Genomic DNA, 21,985 nt, shown 5'->3' with positions numbered 1-21,985 from the left:
TGTAAGGAAAACCTCCCAGAACCAACCATGAGATTCATGAGTACCAGACCTCTAAAACACACAAGGTTGGCTCTAAGACTGGAAATAACCTGTCTCAAGAACACTTTTCAGTCACCTATGCTGAGGCAAAGAAACATAAAGGTGAAGAGGCAGCCAAGGTCTCTAACCGCTAAGTATGAGTAGTCACCATTTTTTCCTAGGGTAAGAAAGGGATTCTCTGAGATAGTTTCAAGCCACATGTTCAGGAGAGTGGAAGAACAGAGAGTGCTAGAGGGGGCAGTTACTCCTTTTAGGGTCTATTGAATGGGTGGCTCTTTTTGGCTCAGTGGTATCTGTTCTGTAACATAGCTTTGACGTAGGGAAGACGAAAGGTGGCACATGGGACACAAAAACCTCTGATTGCTCATGTCTTTTACTGGAAAAAGTCAGAACCTACGTGTTATTGGAGGAGGCTCAGCTCCAGGGCTGAGACATGCAGTACCAGAAGGGGCCCAGTTTCAGCCATGCTTCATAGCTGTACTCCAGCCAGATTTGATGGGGTGGGGGTTCCTTTGATTCTATTACAGAAAATTGTATGAAATGATGCAGAGCAAAGAAAGTAGAATGATAAGATTAGTACACAACAATTATAATAAAAGTAGTTTAGGCAGCTAAACCCTAATTAATTATAATCACTAATTTTGGTTCCAGAAACAACTGATGCAACACACTTTACTCCTCTAAGAGAAGTGGGAAACAGTAAGCGTGGAGTTACATATACTATCAGATGCCATTGCTTTGTCAATTGGTTTTGCTTATTTTATTTGTGACAAGGAAGGGTTCAATGAGGTGGGATGTGATTATAATGTGGGGAAAAATGGTATTTTAATAACCATTAAAACAATATTCTTAACCTGGAATCTATGATTAAAAACCATTTTTTTGATAACTTTCAATATAGTTCATTTCCTTTGTAATCCTATATATTTTATTTTATGCGTTTCAAAGCATTATTCTAAGAAAGAGTCCATACATTGCCAAAGGGGTCCATGACACAAAAAAGGTTAAAGACCCTCAATTTAAAACATTTTTTAAAGGAAAAGAAGACAAGCCCAACAGATTGAAGTGACTTCATCAGAGTCACAAAGCCAGTTAATGTCAGAGGCAAATGCCATGATGTCTAATTCAGTATTTTTTTTCTGTTCTTTCACTTCAATTTGTAAAGATTAGCCAGCAAGAGAAAGTATTAATTTTTTCTTAACTATGAATAAAGGAAAGAAAATATATGGTGGTTACTTGTTTGAACTAAATGGAATCAATTCGACAATAAATTCTATATTATCAGATTCCAGACTGGCACACATACATCTGAGCTGACCTAATTCTGAAATAGGAATACTTAGGTTGGGGTAGAGAGGTCTTACCGGTGAGGAGGTGGGAGGTTGGATATCAGCATTGTCTTGAAGTATCTGAAGGGCTGTCTTATGGAAGAGGGATTAGACTTGTTCTGTTTTGCCCTAAAGGGCACAACTAGGAGCAGGAGATGAGAGTGACAGACAAACTGATTCAAGCTCATTATAAAAGGAAAAAAAAAATCCTAACTCTGAGAGCTACTTCTGAATGAGAAAAAGTCACTTCATAAGACAATGGATTTCCTTTCATGGGAGCTCTTATTGCTCATTGGATTATCACTTATTGGGGGTAACTATAGAAGGAATTTGTAGCGAGGTACCAACTGAACTCGATGTTTTCTGAAGTTCCTTATGGCTGTGAGAGCCAACTGACTACAACAGAGTAATGCAACCTCCAGCTGTCTCCATGAGAACTGTCTCTATTTCTACTCAGCAGAAAATATTTCTTTTCAAGATTTTTTTTTTTAAATAAGGATAGTCCTCTGTCCTTTCCCTTTTCAGAACCAGAAGTCTGGAGTATTAATGCTACTCCTACTATCATTACTATTATGATCCCAGATAACGCAACAGATTTATATAGTTCTTTAAGCTATGTTGAGTACAGTTTTAAGTTTTAGTGCTTAAACAAGCACTAGTAATTTTTATAATTATAATTATTATCAATATTATTATTATAATTTATAATATGCATATTTAGTCAACCAGTCAACTAGTATTTACTAATTGCCTACTATGTGCCAGGTACTGTGCTAGACTGTGAGGACAGAAAGAAAAACAAAAAATTGTCCCTTCTCTCAAGGAGCTCACAGTCTAATGAGGGAGACAAAGTGCAAATAATTAGGTACAATCAAGATATAAACAGGATAAACCAGAGGTAATCTCAGAGGAAAGGCGCTAAGAGAACTGGGAAAGGCTTCTTTTTAAAAGAAATATGCATACATACATAAATATATATTTCATTAAATATTTCTCTATTACATTTAAATTTTTTAACATTCATTTTTAAAAATTTTGAGTTCCAAATTCTCCTCCCTCCCTCCTGCCCTTCCTCCACTTGAGAAGGCAAGCAATATGATATCAATTTTATATGTGAAGGGATGCAAAATACATTTCCATATTGGCCATGTCGCAAAAGAAAACATAAAATAAAGAAAGTAAAAAAAATGCTTCAATCTGCACTCAGAATTCATCAGTTCTCTCTCTGGAAGGTTGATAACGTTTTTCATTAATGGGTCCTTTGAAATTGTTTTGTATCATTGTCTTGATCAGAGTAGCTGAATCTTTCACAGTTGATTATCATTATAATGTTGCTGGTTTGTTGGTAATATATAGAAATGCTGATGACTTATATGGGATTATTTTATATCCTGAAACTTTGCCAAAGTTATTAATGGTTACAGCTAGTTTTTAAATTCTCTGTGGTTCTCTTAAGTATGGCATCATATCATCTGCAAAGAGTGATAGTTTTGTTTCCTCATTTCCTATTTTTTATTCCTTCAATTTATTTTTCTCATCTTATTGCTATACTTAGCATTTCTAACATAATATTGAATAATAATTGTGATAATGGACATCCTTGTTTCACCTCTGATCTTATTGGGAAGGCTTCTAGTTTATCCGCATTACAGATAATGCTTGCTGATGGTTATAGATAGATGCTACTTATCATTTTAAGGAAGACTTCATTTATTCCTATGCTTTCTAGTGTTTTTAATAGGAATGGATGTTGTATGGGAAAGGCTTCTTTAAAAAGGTGGGTCTAGGGGCATTTTGGTGGCACAGTGGATAGAGCACTGACTCTGGAGTCAGGAGGACCTGAGTTCAAATCTGACCCCAGACATTTGACACTCACTGGCTGTGTGGCCCTGGGCAAGTCACTTAACCCTAATTGCCTTGCCAAAAAGAAAAAGAAAAAGGCGAATCTTCACCTGAGACTTGAAGGAAACCAAGGAAGTTAGGAGGTAGAGATGGGGGAGAGTGTTGCAGGAATAGGGGAGAACCAGGGTCGAGGCTCAGAATATTGTGAGTGTGGAGTATGGTGTATGAGGAATAGTAAAGAGGCCAGTGTGTGGTGAGGAGAGTAAGGTTTAAGAAGACAGGAAGTTCTTCTCGAACCTTCATTCTAATTAGTTCCTTTCCTCAGGAATTATCCTTCAATAGAATTACCGTTTTCCTAGCCCATTTCATTGTGCATTTTGAAATACCAAGATCATAAACCTCCTTATGTCCTCTAACTTCTCACCATTCCCAGTAGATTCCAGTAGAATGTGAGTTCATTGAGGCCAAGGACTATTTGTTTTGTTTGTTTCTTTGTTTGTCTTTGTACTCCTAGAAACTAGCATAGTGCCTGGCACAATTATCAGTACTTAAATGCTTGTTGAATTAAATAGAACCAAAATAATTTCTACAGCCTTGCTTTAAAGATACGCTTTTTATATCTAATCAATCAATCAATCAATTGATCATTGAGCAGACACTGACTTTGCATCCCTAGCTAGTTGCTAGGGATACAAAGGCAAAAATGAATTAGTCTCAGGGCTCAAGAAACTTATCCTTTATATAGGATACAAAATATACACAAAGATATATATGTATGTATATTATATATATGCCATATATGAAGTCAATAGACATTAAAACATTTTTGGGGGTGGTGGTTGAGGAATGCACTAAGAATTGGAACAGCTTCATGTAGGAGGTAGCATTTGGACAGTGTTATTAATAGAAAAAAGATTGCAAGAGGCAGAGGTGAGAAGGGAGTACATTACAGGCATTGAGAAGAGCCAATGGGAAGGTGCAGAGACAGAAGTTGGAAAATGGAGTGTCATATGTGCAGAGGAGTTTGTTCAGACTGATATGTATGTAAATGCTTTAAAAGGCAAAGAGAACAGTTCATATTTGAATCTAGAAGCAATAAGAAGCCATTTGAGTTTGATGATTTGGGGGAGTGATAGATCTGTGCTTTAGAAAGATCATTTTGGTAGTTGTGAGGAGTTGATTGGAGTGAGGGGAGATTTAAGGCCAATATCAATTGGAAGGCTAGTATGATACAGTCAAGAAGGGATGGGGGCCTGAACTAGAGTGAACACTATGTGAGTACAAAGAAAGGGGCAGATGTGAGAAATGTTATGGAAGTAGAAACAGCATTCTATTAAATCCATGTTTACAACTTTTCTCACATTTGATCCCCCCCCAACTTCTTTAGAAATAACTTTAATTCATGTCTCCAATGAAGCAGATTTTCTTGAACGTTATCTAATCTAAAAGTGTCCAGCTTTCCTTTTGCTTTTCTAATGAGGGTGTATATTTCCTAAAATGATTAGAAATAATTCCAATGAGCAAAAAAAATCAAATCAACCTTGTTTCCTTTTGGCAACAATCATTTCCTCCTTACAAAATTCATACCTATAGTAATACATTTTCCCATGCTAGATGGAGTGAATAATTGAATTGAATAATCTACTCAGTGTTTTTGACCCATCGATATACATATATAGAAACACACACATACACACGTATGTATGTATGTATGTATGTATGTATGTATGAGCAAGTTTCACAGAACCTTGGACTTGGAGTCAGGAAGACCAGAATTCAAATCTAGTCTTAGATACTGACTAGCTGTATGACCTTGGGAAAATCACAATTTTTCTCTGCCTCAGTTTTCTCAACTGTAAAATGGGGATGATTCCCTATTTCCCAGGGTTGCTGTTACAGGGTTACAGATATTTGTAAACTGCTTCAGGGGTGGCTAAGTGGAGCTGTAGATACAGCACCAGCCCTGAAGTCAGGAGGACGTGAGTTCAAATCCAGTCTCAGACCAGACACTTGACACTTACTAGTTGTGTGACCCTGGGCAAGTCACTTAACCCCAATTGCCTTAAAAAAAAATAAAAAATAAACTGCTTCATAAAACTTAAAGTGCTATACATAAATGCTAGTTCTTACTATAATCTTTTTTTAAATTTTTTTTTTTTGGCTAGGCAATGGGGTTAAGTGACTTGCCCAGGGTCATACAGGTAGTAAGTGTTATGTGTCTGAGGCCAGATTTGAACTCAGGTCCTTCTGAATCCAGGGTCGGTGCTCTATCCATGGTGCCACCTAGCTGCCCCTAAATCTTTTTATGAATCTTTTTTAAATCGAATGAGGCAAATGTTTTTTTGGTGGTTAACCTTTACACTATTCTTGAGTGATAATCAGAATTGTTACGTTTTACCACTAAAGCAGATATGAAAAATTCTGCTAAGAAGCCATCATGTCTCAATATTTCACTTTGTTCAGCATGGCTACTTCCTTCATGTCTTTGTGAATCACTCTTGTCTGATAAAATTCATTATCTGGTAGTCAGCTCTTTGGTGATAAGTTTCTCTGAACTCAGTTAGGCTGGTCCTTAGATGGCAGATATACAGTCCATGGCCATACTCAATGAGTTTCTGACTCAGCAGGATTGGAAGAACTTGTATTCTAATTGTATAGCCCTTGAGATACCAAGGTCATTAACACACCATCCATGCTGAATAAAACTTTATATGGAGGCGTGACTCAATGATACAAATAAATATTTCTTTAAAAGTGTAAGAATGACATGTGGAAACAGAAATCACTCCATATAATGCAAATATTATGAGTTTCTTGGCTTGCTAGTTTTGGCTAATTTCTTCACTTGCCACACCCAGTTGCCCAATATGAACCTAATGACAGTGACATTCAAATATCTTTGCAGACCTCTGTTTCTTAGCCAACACATCATGAGACTAAATGCCATTATACTATTTATTTCTTTGAAAGAAAATTTATTTGTATACTTTTAGGGGAAAGAAAATCAAATGTTAATAACCAAATTACTCTATTTGTATAATTTCATTATTACCTTTAATTTAGGCTTTTTTTCAAGTAGCTGTCAGCTGCTGAGAATTCCATTAAGCTGATGTATTTCTGAATGAATACAGATGTATAATGTTGTGTCTGTTCAATAATAGAATTCTAGGTGACCTAGTTGCTTAGTGGCCATTGATTAGTTGCCAAGATATGTGTTTTGCATGAATCTCATGCTTTGGTATATCTCCTTGACATGGAAATGGCGATCAGAATGTCTCATGTTCACTGAGGTGTGAAAAGACTTTATTAAAAAACATTAAGGAGCCAGCATTTGACACTTTTACTACATGTCTTTATCCACATGGTCAAATGATGACATTCTCTCCTTTATTTGGGTCTCTCTGGGCAATATTGTTGGACTTCTTGTTTATTTCGCCTTCCAGATTGTCAAGTTTCCTGCCATTTATAAACCAAAGAATGGTGATTAAATTGTTCATTTATATCTCTAGGAAGGGCATAGACAAAAGGCAATACCTAGTCAAAGTAATAGTTGCATGTGAAACCTATTTTAATATTTGATTTTCTATTTAGACTAGGTACAATTCTATCCAATACAGCTTAAAATATATGGTTCTTGGGAAATTTAGATGGAAAAATGCTCATGTAGGAATTGTTTTTTCATGGAGCAAGAACTTACTGTAAAGCTAGGCCATAACTTTCATAGAAGTTGTCCTCCACTGGGATTCTGGGATTTCCCAGAGTTTCCATGGAGCAAGTTTTCAGGCCAGATAGGCACTGGATCTTACTGTGGGCCAAGTGAAGGCTGCTGCCAAGTATTTCCTTGCCTTTTAAAAACATGAGAGAGAATAACAACAACAATAGCTCTAATTAGTGTAGTATTTTCAGTTTTGTAAAGCAAATTACGTACTTTACTGCCTTTAATCCTCACAACAATCCTCTGAGGTAAGTGCTAAAAGTATGAGTATTCCCATTTTATAGATGAGAAACCTGAAATTCAGAGAAGTTAAAAGACTTGTCCACATTTATGCAGCTGGTATCAGAGGTGGAATTTGAACTCAGGGCTTCCTATTTTCATGTCTAGTGTTCTTTCCAATAAGGCAAACTGCTTCAAGGAATGACATACTAATATCATATGATCATAATAGCTTCACAAGAGTTACCTTACTTTACAGGTTGATAATCAATCAACAAATATTTGTTAAGCATCTACTGCAGATCCCTCTGCCTCCCACTCTCTCAGGGAAGACACTACATCTATTTCTCATGGTTTTAGGGTCCTTTGAGGGGTTGGAAAATTTCTCTTCTTTAATGCCATTGGCTGGTACCCTTGCTGGCTGTGTTCCCTCCTTCCCATGTTGTCAGGGGTCTGTATCTAGGCCCTCAGGTCCATTTAAACACTTTAAATTAGCTCTTACAAAGGATATTTACTTCGAAGATAATATCAAGAAGAGACACACAAATATTTCCTCCAGTGCCTCCAGGGCATACCCTCCATTACAGCACTTCAGTCTCTGGGAGAGTAGGCTGAAAATTTAGCTCAGTTCCTACATAGCATTGATCCTACCTAGTTCATGTCCAGTTGTGTCATGACTGCTTTCTGATGGGCTGAGGAACCAGTGGTCATTCCCAAAGAATATTCTTTGTTTCTTGGGGTATGGATGCTATTTTGATTGTGAAATTCAGATTGGATTCTCATTCCTCAATTCCTGTGGCTCACTCTCTTGACAAAGGCTCGAGACTCCATTCCCTCCTTACCCTGAGAACGGAAAAGAATGAACAAAAAAGGCCAAGGATCTGGGCCATTTTCTTGAGCTAAGAGTGGGATGAGGGGGAGGGGAAGAAGGCCCTAAGACTTTTTGCCACATCTCATCAGATACCATGAATGAAAGAGTCACGGAGCTCCTCAAAACATGAATGTATCAAAGAGTCAGCAAAAGTTGACTCAGGTCTTTTTGAAGATCCCAATAGTTTTTGGTTATATTGGTTATGCAACCAATCAAAAATGACTCATCCTGGGGCAGTTAGGTGGTGCAGTGGATAGAGCACCGGCCCTGACGTCAGGAGGATCTGAGTTCAAATCTGGCCTCAGACCAAACACTTGTCACTTACTAGCCGTGTGACCCTGGGCAAGTCACTTAACCCCAATTGTCAAAAAAAAAAAAAAAGACTCATCCCAACCATATAGTTAGCCAATTGGAACTAGTTGAAGAGTATCCCCACATTCTTCACCGTGTCTTTAAGGCTTTCTGTACATATTGTTACTCTTCCCTCAGAAGCCATTTCTTCAGCATACTTTATATAAAGAAGTTGCATCAGCTAAGCAAGCTTATGGGGTTTGCACATGTGCTGGATCATTAAATAATGACTTGTCCATGACAGTTATGAAGAAATTATAGTACTGAGTCCAATATCTGGGACCTGATAATGTAAGCAAGTAGACAAACTTGTTTGTGTGAAAATTACTATCAGAAAGGCTCTCCAAACCATTTAATTTCTGATTGTGGAAGCCCAGGGGAAGAGTGAAGAACAATGGTCAACTTCATTCATTCATTCATTCATTCAGTTAATCACTCAGTCATTCCATTCAACAACACTGCTAGACTTTGGGATACAAATTAAAGCATGCAAGCAAATTTGCAGTATGCAAACTTACATTCTACTAGAGATAAAATTATTGCCTCTACATTTCATTTTAAATAAAGTTCATACATACTTATGGTATCATAGATTTAGAAGTCAATGAGTAAAGTCAACAAGCATTTTACTAAGAGCTTACTGTGTACAAAGCACTGAGAATATAAATACAAGAAGAAAGGCATATAGTCCCTGCCCTAAAGAAGCTTATTTTCTAATAGGGGAGAGAATATATAAAAGGAAGATAAAAGGCTGAGTGGTATCCCTGTGGGTTATGATAGAGAAAGTCCTGAGAATCAGGGGTAGAGTCCAGAGAAGAATGAAGACATGGTTGGCTTTCACCATTTTCCTTCAAGTGGAGGTTCGAGAAGGAACTGGTCAATCAGAGGAAGGGGCTTTGAGGATGAAGTAGACTTCTAGTGGGATAAGTACAGGAGTAAAGTGAACTTCCAAGATTAGGAGGCTTCTGCTGCATGGGAGAGAAAATTTTTGCCCAAAGAGATGGAGGAGGCTTCAGAGCTCCCCTTAATATCCTACTTAACACCTAAACCTTTCTGTTTTAGCCAGTGAAGAAATAGGCCAGATAAGTGGCTTGCCTAAGGTTACATGAGTCATAAATGTCAGAGCAGAGGCTTGAACCAAGGTCTTCTGTCCTCAGACTGGATGTTCTTTTCCATTTTATCATTTTACCCAGGAACAGGGGAAAACATTCTTATTAAATGAAAGGAAAACATCTCATTCTTTCAAAGCTTATTTTGTGCTATCTTTGATGGTTTTCAGGAACCAAAACTAATGGCCACTGGGTTTGAAGGGAAGCAACATCTGTAGACAATTTGTAACGGTGCTAAAATGCATCACCAAAGCATTTGACACTTAACTCACCCCAACCTAAACTCTCTCTCCCCTTAAATAGCCAGTGTGTGTCCCATTTGGCAGTAATTTTGAAAGAGGCCCCTGTGCTTCTGACAGCTCTCTGTCTGTCCAAGTTTCAGTGTCATTAATATGCTCAGTATAAGAGACTAAATCTTCAAAGGGACTTGCCGGAGTTGCAAACACTACATTTTCAATTACACACTAAATTAGGCACATGATTGAACACTAACATTTTCGAAAAGGTGGTGACTAAGTGATTTCCATCTATCAACTCAGCAGCAACACTCTGGCCAAATCATCACCCTCTGTCTGAGCTCTCAGATTTACCAAGAGTTTTCAACCTTTTTGTCTATAACCTTTTGGGGAAAAAAAACCCAACAACAGGAAATGGAATCTCTTAAGTGAAGGGAAATGCCTGGACCAAGACTTAAACAACAACTAAACAGTAGAGAAAGAATTCATTTCCAAAAAATCAGGCGGGAGAGCAAGATTCTGAGCTATGCAAGAGTGTTAAGCTAAGGAGAAGAGACCAGGTGTAAGGCAATTGAAGCAACTGCAGTTTCCAGTACTGCTTATCTGAAAGATGGAAATTGCTGAATATGTTTTAAAGCAAATTAGAATACTTCCCAGCCCCATTTAAGGATCTAATTAATTGCTAACACCTTTTCTCATTTACAAATAGAAAAATTGTGCTCATTCTAAAAAAATCAATGGATATTTGATGGCTTATAGTTATTCTCATTTTAAAGGATCTCTTCTTGACATCTCTTCAGTGCAACACAACTGCAAATACAGTGTGAATAAAATGAATATAGTCATTTATAGAATTATGAAATCTCAGATTTGTAAAGGACCTATGAGATAGTGCAACATAGGAGGAAGAATGCGGAATTTGAGGTTGGAGGACTTGAATTTAGATACAAGGTCTGCTGCTTTTTACCTGTGAGACCATGGACAAGTCATTTCACTCTTCTCAACCTCAGTTTTCTCATCTGTAAAATGAGGTGGTCAGACTAGATGACCTCTCAGGAATTTTCTTACCCCATAGATCTAATCCAATTTCAACAAGAACCTCCTTTATACTATAAATTAAGATATTCAATAATTTGTGAGTGTGTGTGTGTGTGTGTGTGTGTGTGTGTGTTGCTACTCTTCAGGGTTTCCAAAAAATCTTTGATAAACCATTAAGATTTAAAATTGCACAAAGACTTTTGGGATACTTTATATAAAAGATACTACTGCTAAGCCTTGCTGGGAATGTGAAGATTAATGAGAAACTGTCACTGCACTGAGGTATTTACAGGCAAGTAGATGTATAATTTAGGTACACAAATCTAATTTGATCTTCATTACAACAAATATTCATTAAATGCCTGATATGTGCAAGAAACTGTGTTGGTTCTAGGGTTTCAAAGATACATATGAGAACAACCCTGCTCTCTAGCACCTTATAGTTTATTAATCATACCTCTTCTCTATTTTGCAAGTTAAAGAGAGAGAACGAGTAGATTCATAGCTAATGTTGGTTGAACAGGACTGTACTTGAAAAAATAGTACCCCTTGACTAAACAGTTATAGTGCTATCATCTTCCTTGGGCTCCAGTTTCACATGTCCTGACTACCAAGCAGAGGCTCTTTTTAAAAAATCTATATTTAAAAAAATTTTTTTTGCGGGGGGAAGGCAATGGGGACTAAGTGACTTGCCCAGGGTTACACAACTAGTACATGTCTAAGGTCACATTTGAACTCAGGTTCTCCTGACTCCAGGGCCAGTGATCTATCCACTGCACCACCTAGCTGCCCCTAGTGGCTCTTTTTTGAAGTAAGGTCATGAGGGTGAGCACAGAGGACAGAGAACCCCACTGTGGCAGGGTGTTAGAGAGGATAAATTCCAACAGTCTGAAAACAGGATCTGTAAGAACAATGCTTTCAAGCTGAGCTGACGTATCAGGACATGAAGAAACCATGAATTCCTCATGGCCAGAGGTCTTCAGATGAAGACATGGGATGACCACTTGTTGAGTAATTCATAGAGGAGATTCTGATTCAGATTCAGGATGGGCAGGATGTCATCTAAGTTTGCTTCCAACTCAGACTTTTTGTGCATCTAGTTAATACTGGCAAAAGTTAATGTCCACAAGTCAGAGTGACACAAGAAAGAATGGAATGGCACTGTAAGGGGAACAATCCTTCTTGCAAGGCTTCTTGCAAGGTAAAAGGTGATTATTTGGCTGAGCTTAAAAGATCACAATTAATTGATAAGATGCAAACATCCTTCTAATTGATTTAGAGTTAATTTGAGGGAGAATGACTAAATTACGAAACATTTTTTTTTCTGGAAGAATAATGAGATACCATACAATGTGAGGGTCAGAACAGGCCTTGCATGGCTAGTACAGGACTCACAAGGCAGTTGATATTAAAACCTTTGTGTCTGACTTGTCTAGGTTTTCTGTTACTTAGCACATTCAGGGATAATAGTTAAAGTTTGATTGACAGTTATGCACATCACCCCATAATTCTATATATTAATTTAAGAGAGAATATCTATAAAAATAACTGACTTTCACATTGCACTGCACAGCTTATAATGCTTGTTCTAGACACTATTTCATTTGATCCTCTCAACAACTCTGTTAGGGGTAGTGCAAATAATAATGAACCTATTTTACAGAGAGGGAAACTGAGGTTCAGTGAGGGTAGGTGATGACTTGTCCAAAGTCATACAGGTAGTAAGGAGCAGAACCAGGACTCAGACCCTGCTCTTTTGATTCCTTGCCCAGTCTTCCCTCACTGAACCATGTGGCTGACAATGCTACCATTCTTCTCTAGAGGTCTCTGGGGCCAAATAGTGGTGCAGGTTTAATAGAATGAAGTTATGAAACTTGATCTTTTAATAACCTCAGTGGGAACTGGTATTTGGATAAATGTGCAGCACCAGCTGCTTTGTCTTTGGCCCAAGGAAACGAAGTACCCCTCTTATTAGTGGCAATTGGAGGAGGGGAGAGATGGCTTGGTGGGTAGTTACATACATGAAAAAAGTACACCCATAAAACATCTTAAAAATTAAAAATGGAGGGCATTTTAAAAGAAAATATAGACAATAGGTCCATCTTCCTCATGGAAGCCAGGGGGTGCCACAGATAGAGTGCTGGGGCTGGAGTCAGGAAGACCTAAGTTCACATGTGGCCTCAGACACTCATTTGTTGTGTGACTCTGGGTAAGTCACTTAGCTGCTGTCTGCCTCAGTTTCCTCATTTATAAAATGAGGATAATAATAGCACCTACTCCCAGGGTTGTCATAAAGATCAAATGAGATTTTTGCAAAATGCTTTTCCAACTTTAAAGTGCTCTAGAGATGCCAGCAATTATCATCATCATAGCAGGAGAGTATGATACGTTATAATGAAGCTCTTTTCTCCTTAAGAATACTAGGGGATGGTTCATAGGTTCATAGATTTAGAACTAGAAGAACAGGGAACTAAAGTCCATCTAGTTTTACCTCTTCATTTTATGGATGAGTACGCAGAGTACAAGAGATTAAATGACTTGTGACTTGCCCAGGGTCATACAGGTAGTAAGTGGCAAAGCCAGGCCCTCTGGCTCTAAATCCAGCGCTCCTTTACACCAGCCTCTTAAGTCTTAAGTGGGAATGGCAGAGAATAAGCATTTATATGACACTTAATTAACTATTTTCCAGGCACTGTGCTAAGCACTTTTTATAAATATTATTTCATTTGATCCTCACAACAAACCTGGGAGGCAATTGCTATTATTATCCCTATTTGATAGTCGAGGAAACTGAGGCAGACAGAGGTTAAGTGACTTGCCCAGGGTCACACAGCTACCAAGTGTCTGAGGCCAGATTTGAACTCAAGTCTTCCTGGCTCTAGGCTCAGTGTTCTACGTACTGCACCACAGCTGCCTCAAGTCCTAAGACCTGCCTCAGACCTGGGTCTATCAGTTTTAAGCATGTAGGTTGTTGAGGTAGTTCTCTAGAGTTTTATTACATGTTCTGTTTTTCTCTCCTGAAATTTCTCTTTTCATCTTGACTCACTTTTAGATCAGCTTGATAACCAGAGCTGATTTGACTTCATCTTCTGATTGCTATGGTAAATGACAGTTGTTTGTATAACCATGTGTTCATCCAAGTATCAGTTTGCATGATTTCCTTAGAACAAAGAATGATAGAGGTTTAAGGAGAACCTTTATTCAAGGACTTCAAAGCTCCAGTTCATTAAACATTTTCTTCCATGGGCAGGTTGGCATAGATGATTTCTAATGTCCCTTCTATCTCTAAATTCTATAAACATAAGGAGTACACCCTCTCCAGGGGCTATTACCAGTTTTGTCAACACAGATGTCATTATTCTAGCATATACAGAAAAATTTTCTTAAAAAAAGAAAGCTACACATTTTATCCATATTGATTCCACTCTTAGCTGGTGGGAGGCCACTAAAATCATCATGCCTGGGAAATATGATAGGTTGTAATGAGGTTCTTTTTTCTTTAAGAATACTGGGAGAGTTTATGGGATCACAGATTTAGAACTAGAAGAAAACCTAGTGCAACCTCCTCATTTTATGGATGAGTAAATAGGGGCCCATAGAATTTAAGTGATTTGCCCAAGGTCACACAGGTGGTAGGTCTTAGAATGTCAGGTCAAAGATCATGGCCCCATATCCAGTTCCTAATGGTGGTCAGTAAGGTCCAAATTCCTTGAAACAAATTCTCCCAGTAAATGGAAGCTCATTATCTCTTCCTCTCTGACATTTAATCCCTTTGGGATCTTTCACCTCATGGAATCCCTTTCTTCCTTTAAGAGGCAGCTCCAGCACCATCTTCTGTATGAGGATTTTCCTGATTGACCAACTACTAATGTCTTCCCTAACCTTGTATCTAATTGATCTGCATTTATTTATATTTATTCTCTTTATATTTTACACATATTTGTATATGTCTTTGTTGTCTCTCACATTAGGAGCCTTTTAAGTAGGTATTGTTTTCTTTATTTCATTTTTATTCTTAGCCCCTAGCTTGGTGTCATGGTAGACACTTAATAATGTTTATTGATTGACTAAGATTGAGCTGAATGTAGGCAGACCTGTGGATATGGACTAAGTCTGAGACATCTTCTAAGTTTTGTGTAAGACTCCCAGTGACTATTTCAGGCCTTCTCAAGAGCAGAGTCAGATCATGAATAAATTATATAGAATCACCTGATAGGGACCAGATTAATGTTGGTCAGTGAAAGGTCATGAAGTTGGATATTTTCTCCATGCTCACCCTAGGACTATTCTGGAGAAGAAGAGATGCTTTAGGACCAACACAATTTAAACTTACTTTCTCTAACCAGTCATAAGGTGCAAAGAAAAGAACACTGGACCTGGAATTGTGCTTACAAATGTTTAACAACAGAGTCCCTGGGGGAAAAATAAAACCAATATGTGTGGCATTTAAATTTAATCTGTATTATTAATGTTTCCTTCCCCCCTTGTCGTTTTCTTCAGTCTGGACAATCAATAAAATAATAAATCAAGCCCTAATTTGTAGTATTCGCTTATTTCCAAGATACAGATGCTCATATTGAATATTTAACAATCAGCTATTGAGATCTAGCACAAGCTGGCTCCACCACAATTCTGGCTGGCTGGATGCTTCATTCTCTGAATTTAGCCACAATGTCCCAGATGCCTCCTGACTCCTCTTGTCGGTCCTTTCTCTTATTGGTGAGGTTTTGGTTGTTGTTTTTAAGTTTTATTGACATGTTTTGTTTTTACATCACAAACATTTCCAGATTATCCGCAACCATCAGAACTCTCATGACAAAGTTAAATAATTTAATAAAACATTAAATCCTCTTATGAAAGTGTATACATTTTGTAACTGTAGTTTACCCAACCTCTCTATTTTAAGTGTTTTTTTAATTAACAGAAATCTATTATTTTCCTCTCACCTTCACTTTTTTCTTTTTTTATTAATTTATTTTGATTTATCAACATATACAGAAAACTTTTCTTAAAAAAAGAAAGCTACACTATTTACCCATCTTGATTCCACTCTTAGCTGGTGGGAGGCCACTAAAATCATCATGCCTGGGAAATATGATAGGTTGTAATGAGGTTCTTTTTTCTTTAAGAATACTGGGAGAGTTTATGGGATCACAGATTTAGAACTAGAAGAAAACCTAGTGCAACCTCCTCATTTTATGGATGAGTAAATAGGGGCCCATAGAATTTAAGTGATTTGCACTTATCAACAATCACTTCTATATGCTTTTGAGTTTAAAATTTTTCTCCCCCTCCCTCCCCGCCACCCTCCCCAAGATAGCACACAATCTGATATAGGTTACACATATACATTCCTATTAAAAAATGTTTTCACATTAGTGATGTTGTAAGTAAGAATTTGAACCAATAGGAGGAACCACCAGAAAGAGGAAACAAAATTTAGCAGAAGAAAAATAAATAGCAAACAGTATACTTCGATCTGCATTCAAACTCCATAGTTCTTTCTTTGGATGTGGATAGCATTTTCCATCACGAGGCTTTTGGAGATGTCTTAGATCCTTGTATTGCTGGGAAGGGTTAAGTTTATCAATACTAGTCATCGCATAGCATGGCCATTATTGTGTACAATGTTCTCAGCAACAGACTGTTGAAGTCTTTCCAGGTTTTTCTGAAGTCAGCCTGTTCATCATTTCTTATAGCACAATAGTATTCCATTCCATTCATATACCACAACTTGTTCAACCATTACCCAATTGATGGGCATCCTCTCAATTTCCAATTCTTTGTCACCACAAAGAGCTGCTATAAATATTTGTGTATATGTTGGTCCTTTTCCCATTTGTATGATCTCTTTGGGATATAGTCTTAGAAGTGCTATGGCTAGGTCAAAGGTTATGCACATTTTTATAGCCCTTTAAGCATAGTTCCAAATTGCTCTCCAAAATGATTGGATCATTTCACAACTCCACCAACAATGCATTAGTGTTCCAATTTTCCCACATCTTCTCCAACATTTATCATTTTCCTGTTTTGTCATGTTGGCCAATCTGATAGGTGTGATGTGCTACCTCAGAGTTGTTTTGATTTGCATTTCTCTAATCAAGAGTGATTTAGAGCATTTTTTCATATGACTATAGATGGCTTTAATTTCTTCATCTGAGAACTGCCTGTTCATATCCTTTGACCATTTATCAATTGGGGAATGACTTGTATTCTTATAAATTCGACTTAATTCTCTATATATTTTAGAAATGAGGCCCTTATCAGAGAGACTGGTTGCAAAAATTCTTTCCTAATTTTCTATCTTCCTTCTAATCTCAGTTGCATTGGCTTTGTTTGTGCAAAAACTTTTCAATTTAATGTAATCAAAGTTATCTATTTTGCTTTTTGTAATGTTCTCTATCTCCTGATTGGTCATGAATTCTTCTGTTCTCCATAAATCTGAAAGGTAAACTATTCCTTGCTCTCCCAGTTTGCTTATAGTATCAGCCTTTATATCTAAATCATAAACCCATTTGGACTTTATTTGGGTATATGGTATGAGATTTTGGTCTATGCCTAGTTTCTGCCATACTCTTTTCCAGTTTTCCCAGCAGTTTTTGTCAAAAAATGGGTTTTTATCCCAGAAGCTCGGGTCTTTGGGTTTATCAAATAGTAGATTACTATAGTCATTGACTACTGTGTCTTGCATATTTAACCTATTCCACTGATCCACCACTCTACTTCTTAGCCTGTACCAAGTAGTTTTGATGATTGCTACTTTATAATACAATTTAAGATCTGGAATGGCTAGGCCACCCTCTCCTGAATTTCTTTTCATTAGTTCTGTTGACATTCTGGACCTTTTGTTCTTCCAAATGAATCTTGTTACTATTTTTTCTAACTTTATAAAATAATTTTTGGTAGTTTGATTGGTATGGCACTGAATAAGTAAATTAGCTTAGGTAGAATTGTCATTTTTATTATATTAGCTCGGCCTACTCATGAGCAACCGATGTTTTTCCAATTCTTTAGATCTGATTTTATTTGCGTGAAAAGTGTTTTGGAATTGTGTTCATAGAGTTCCTGGGTTTGTTTGGGGAGGTAGACTCCTAAATATTTTATAATGTCTACAGTAAGTTTAATTGGAATTTCTTTTTCTATCTATCTCCTGCTGTTGGGTTTTGTTGGTAATATATAGAAATGCCAATGATTTAAGTGGGTTTATTTTATAGCCTGAAACTTTGCTAAAGTTTATTATTTCAAGTAGTTTTTTACTTGATTCTCTAGGGCTCTCTAAATATATCATCATATCATTTGCAAAGAGTGATAGCTTTGTTTCTTCTTTGCCTATTCTAATATCTTCAATTTCTTTTTCTTCTCTTATTGCTAAAGCTAACATTTCCAGTATGATATTGAACAACAGTGGTGATAATGGACATCCTTGTTTCACCCTGATCTTATTGGAAATGTTTCTAGCTTGTCCCCATTACATATGATGCTTGCTGAAGGTTTTATGTAGATGCTATTTATTATTTTAAGAAGACTCCATTTACTCCTATGCTCTCTAGTGTTTTTAATGGGAATCGGTGTTGTATTTTGTCAAAAGCTTTTTCTGCATCTATTGAGATGATCATGTGGTTTTTGTTAGTTTTGATGTTGATATGATCAATTATGCTGATAATTTTCCTAATATTGAACCAGCCCTTCATTCCTGGCATAAATCTACCTAGTCATAATGTATTATTCTTGTGATAAATTGTTGTAATCTATTTGCTAATATTGTATTTAAATTTTTTTGCATCTATATTCATTAGAAAAATTGATCTATAATTTTCTTTCTCTGTTTTGACTCTTCCTGGTTTAGGTATCAGTACCATATTTGTATCATAAAAAGAATTTGGTAAGACTTCTTCTTCATCTATTTTCCCAAATAGTCTACATAGTACTGGAAATAATTGTTATTTAAATGTTTTATAGAATTTGCTTGCAAATCTATCTGACCCTGGATATTTTCTCCTAGGGAGTTCATCAATGGCTTGTTCAATTTTTTTTTTCTGAGATGGGGTTATTTAAACATTTTCTTTCCTCTTCTGTTAATCTGGGCAATTTACATTTTTGTAGATATGTATCCATTTCACTAAAATTGTCAGATTTATTGGCATACAGTTGGGCAAAATAATTCCTACTTATTGTTTAAATTTCCTCTTCCTTGGTGGTGGATTCACTCTTTTCATTCTTGAAACTGGTAATTTGACTTTTTCTTTTTTTAAATTAAATTAACCAAAGGTTTTTCTATTTTATGGGTTTTTTCATAAAACCAGCTGTTTATTTATTAGTTGAATAGTTTTCTTAATTTCAATTTTCTTAATTTCTCCTTTGGTTTGCAATATTTCTAATTTAGTGTTTAATTGAGGATTTTTAATTTGTTCTTTTTTTAGTTTTTTTAGTTGTATGCCCAATTCATTGATCTCCTCTTTTTCTATTTTATTCATGTAAGCATTTAGAGATATAAAACTTCCCCTAAGAACTGCTTTCGCTGCATCCCAGAAGTTTTGGTATGTTGTCTCGTTATTATCATTTTCTTGAATGAAGTTATTGATTGTTTCTATGATTTATTGTTTGACCCAATCATTTTTTAGGGTTAGATTATTTAGTTTCCAATTATTTTTTAGTCTATCTTTTCATGGCCCTTTGTTACATATAATTTTTATTGCATCATGATCTGAAAAGGATGCATTCAATATTTCTGCCTTTCTGCATAGGATTGTGAGGTTTTCATGATCTAGTACATGGCCAATTTTTGTGTATGTGCCATATGCCACTGAGAAAAAGTATATTCCTTTCTATCCCCATTCAATTTTCTCCAGAGATCTATCATACCTAACTTTTCTAACATTCTATTCACCTCCTTCACTTCTTTCTTGTTTATTTTGTAGTTAGATTTATCCAGTTCAGAGAGGGGGAGGTTGAGGTCCCCCACTAGAATAGTTTTGCTGTCTATTTCTTCCTGTAACTCCCTGAACTTCTCCTCTAAGAATTTGGATGCTATTACCATTTGGTGCATATATGTTTAGTAATAGTATTACTTCATTGTCTATGGTGCCTTTTAGCAGGATGTAGTTTCCTTCCTTATCTCTTTTGATAAGATCTATTTTTGCTTTTGCTTTGTCTGAGATCAGGATTGCTACCCCCGCTTCTTTAACTTCAGCTGGAGTATAATATATTCTGCTCCAGCCTTTTACCTTTACCCTATGTGTGTCACTCTTTTTCAAATATGTTTCCTGTAAACAACATATTGCAGGATTATGATTTTTAATCCATTCTGCTATCTGCTTCTGTTTTGTGAGAGAGTTCATCCCATTTACATTCACAGTTATGATTACTTTCTTTGACTTTCTCTCCATCCTTTTCCCCCCCTTGTTTATACTTTTCTTTCTCCTTTTTCCTTTTCCCTCCTCAGTAGTGTTTTGCTTTTGATCACTGCCTCTCTTAGTCCTTCCTCCCTTCTATTAGCCCCTTCCCCTTTCTTCTACTTTATGCTTACTGCTTCTTCCCTCCCTTCTATCTCCCCTCCCTCCCTTTTTCCTCCTACTGCCTACAGGGCAAGTTAGATTTCTATACCTAACTGATTATGTCATTCCCTTCTTGAGCCAAATCTGATGAGAGTAAGGTTCAAACAATGTTCATCTCCCTCCCTTCTTTCCCTCTGCTGCAATAGGTTTTTGTGTCTTTTCCTGTAATGTAATTTACCGTTGTCTGCCTCCTCCTTTCTCAGTACATTTTCTTAGATCAGATGAATTCGCTTACTTGGATCCGTTTAACCCATTTGATCAGATTTTTTTTTTATCATTACATCAAAGTCAACTTATATCCACCCCATTTATGTATACTCTTTTAACATGGTGTAATAACACTACAATTCTCAAGAATTACAAGTGTCATCTTCCCTTGTAGGAATGTAAACAGTTTGCCCTGATTAACAACATATTATACCTTTCTGTCCCATTTACCTTTTTATGTCTCTCTTGAGTCTTGTATTTGAAGATCAAATTTTCTGTGAGCTCTGGTCTTTTTATCAGGAAGATTTGAAGCCCCCTATTTTGTTGAATATCCATCTTCTCCCCTGAAAGCTCATGCTCATTTTTGCTGGGTAGTTGATCCTTGGTTGTAATCCAAGTTCCTTTGCCTTATGGAATATTCACCTTCACTCTTTTGAATGAAAGAGAAAATAAAAGCAAATTCCTTATAACAAATATGCATAGTCAAGCAAAACAAATTCTCCCATTGACTGTATATAAAAATGTTTATTTTTATAAATTCATTACCTTGCTGATGTTTCATCATTGGCTTTCTGGAGAAAAGTCATTGCATTGATATAGTTTTCAAAGTTGTTTGTCTTTTCAATGTTATTATTGTATAAATTTTTCTCCTAATTTTCTTCATTTCATTCTTCATCAGTTTAAGTCTTCAGAACTGTTCATTTTTATAATATTGTTGTTATAGTAAAAATTATTATTCTGGTTCTACTTACTTCACTCTGCATCAGTCCATAGTAACATTTCCATGTCTCTTTGAAGTTGCCTATTTTGTCATTTCCTACAGTGCAATGGAAATCCATCACTTTCATGTACCCCAATTTATTAAATCAATCCTCAACTGATGGCCATCCCTTTAGTATCAAGTTTTTTACTACTACAAAAAGAACTATTATAAATATTTTTGTACATATAGAATGTTTTTTCTATTTTGTTTATTTCTTTTAAGTATAGACCTAGTTGTGGCATACACTGTTTGGTAATTTTTTGTGTATAAATACAATTTGCTTTCCAAATGCCAGTACCAGGGGTAGCTAAGTGGTGCGGTGAATAGAGCACTGGCCCTGAAGTCAGAAGGACTTGAGTTCAAATCTGGCCTCAGACACATAACACTCACTAGCCGTGTGACTCTGGGCAACTCACTTAACCCCAATTGCCTAACATTAAAAAAAAAAACACAAATGCTGATACCCATTCGATAGTGCACCAATGTGTTTGTTTTCCTATAGCCCCTCTAATGTTTATAATTTTTCTTTTTTGTCATCTCTGCCTATCTGATGTTTGTCAAGTGAAATGTCAGAATGTCTTTAATTTACATTTTCCTAATGAATGATGATTTGAAGCATTTTTTCCATATGGCTATAAAATGCCTGGTTTTTTCCCCCCCTGGAGAATTGTCTATTGATATTCTTAAGCCATTTATCCACTGGGGAGTGGTTC

The sequence above is a fragment of the Vombatus ursinus genome, unplaced genomic scaffold (assembly GCF_900497805.2).
Source record: "Vombatus ursinus unplaced genomic scaffold, bare-nosed wombat genome assembly UNPS02014812.1, whole genome shotgun sequence".
Taxonomy (NCBI): Eukaryota; Metazoa; Chordata; class Mammalia; order Diprotodontia; family Vombatidae; genus Vombatus; species Vombatus ursinus.
This window is presented reverse-complemented; position numbering follows the sequence as displayed.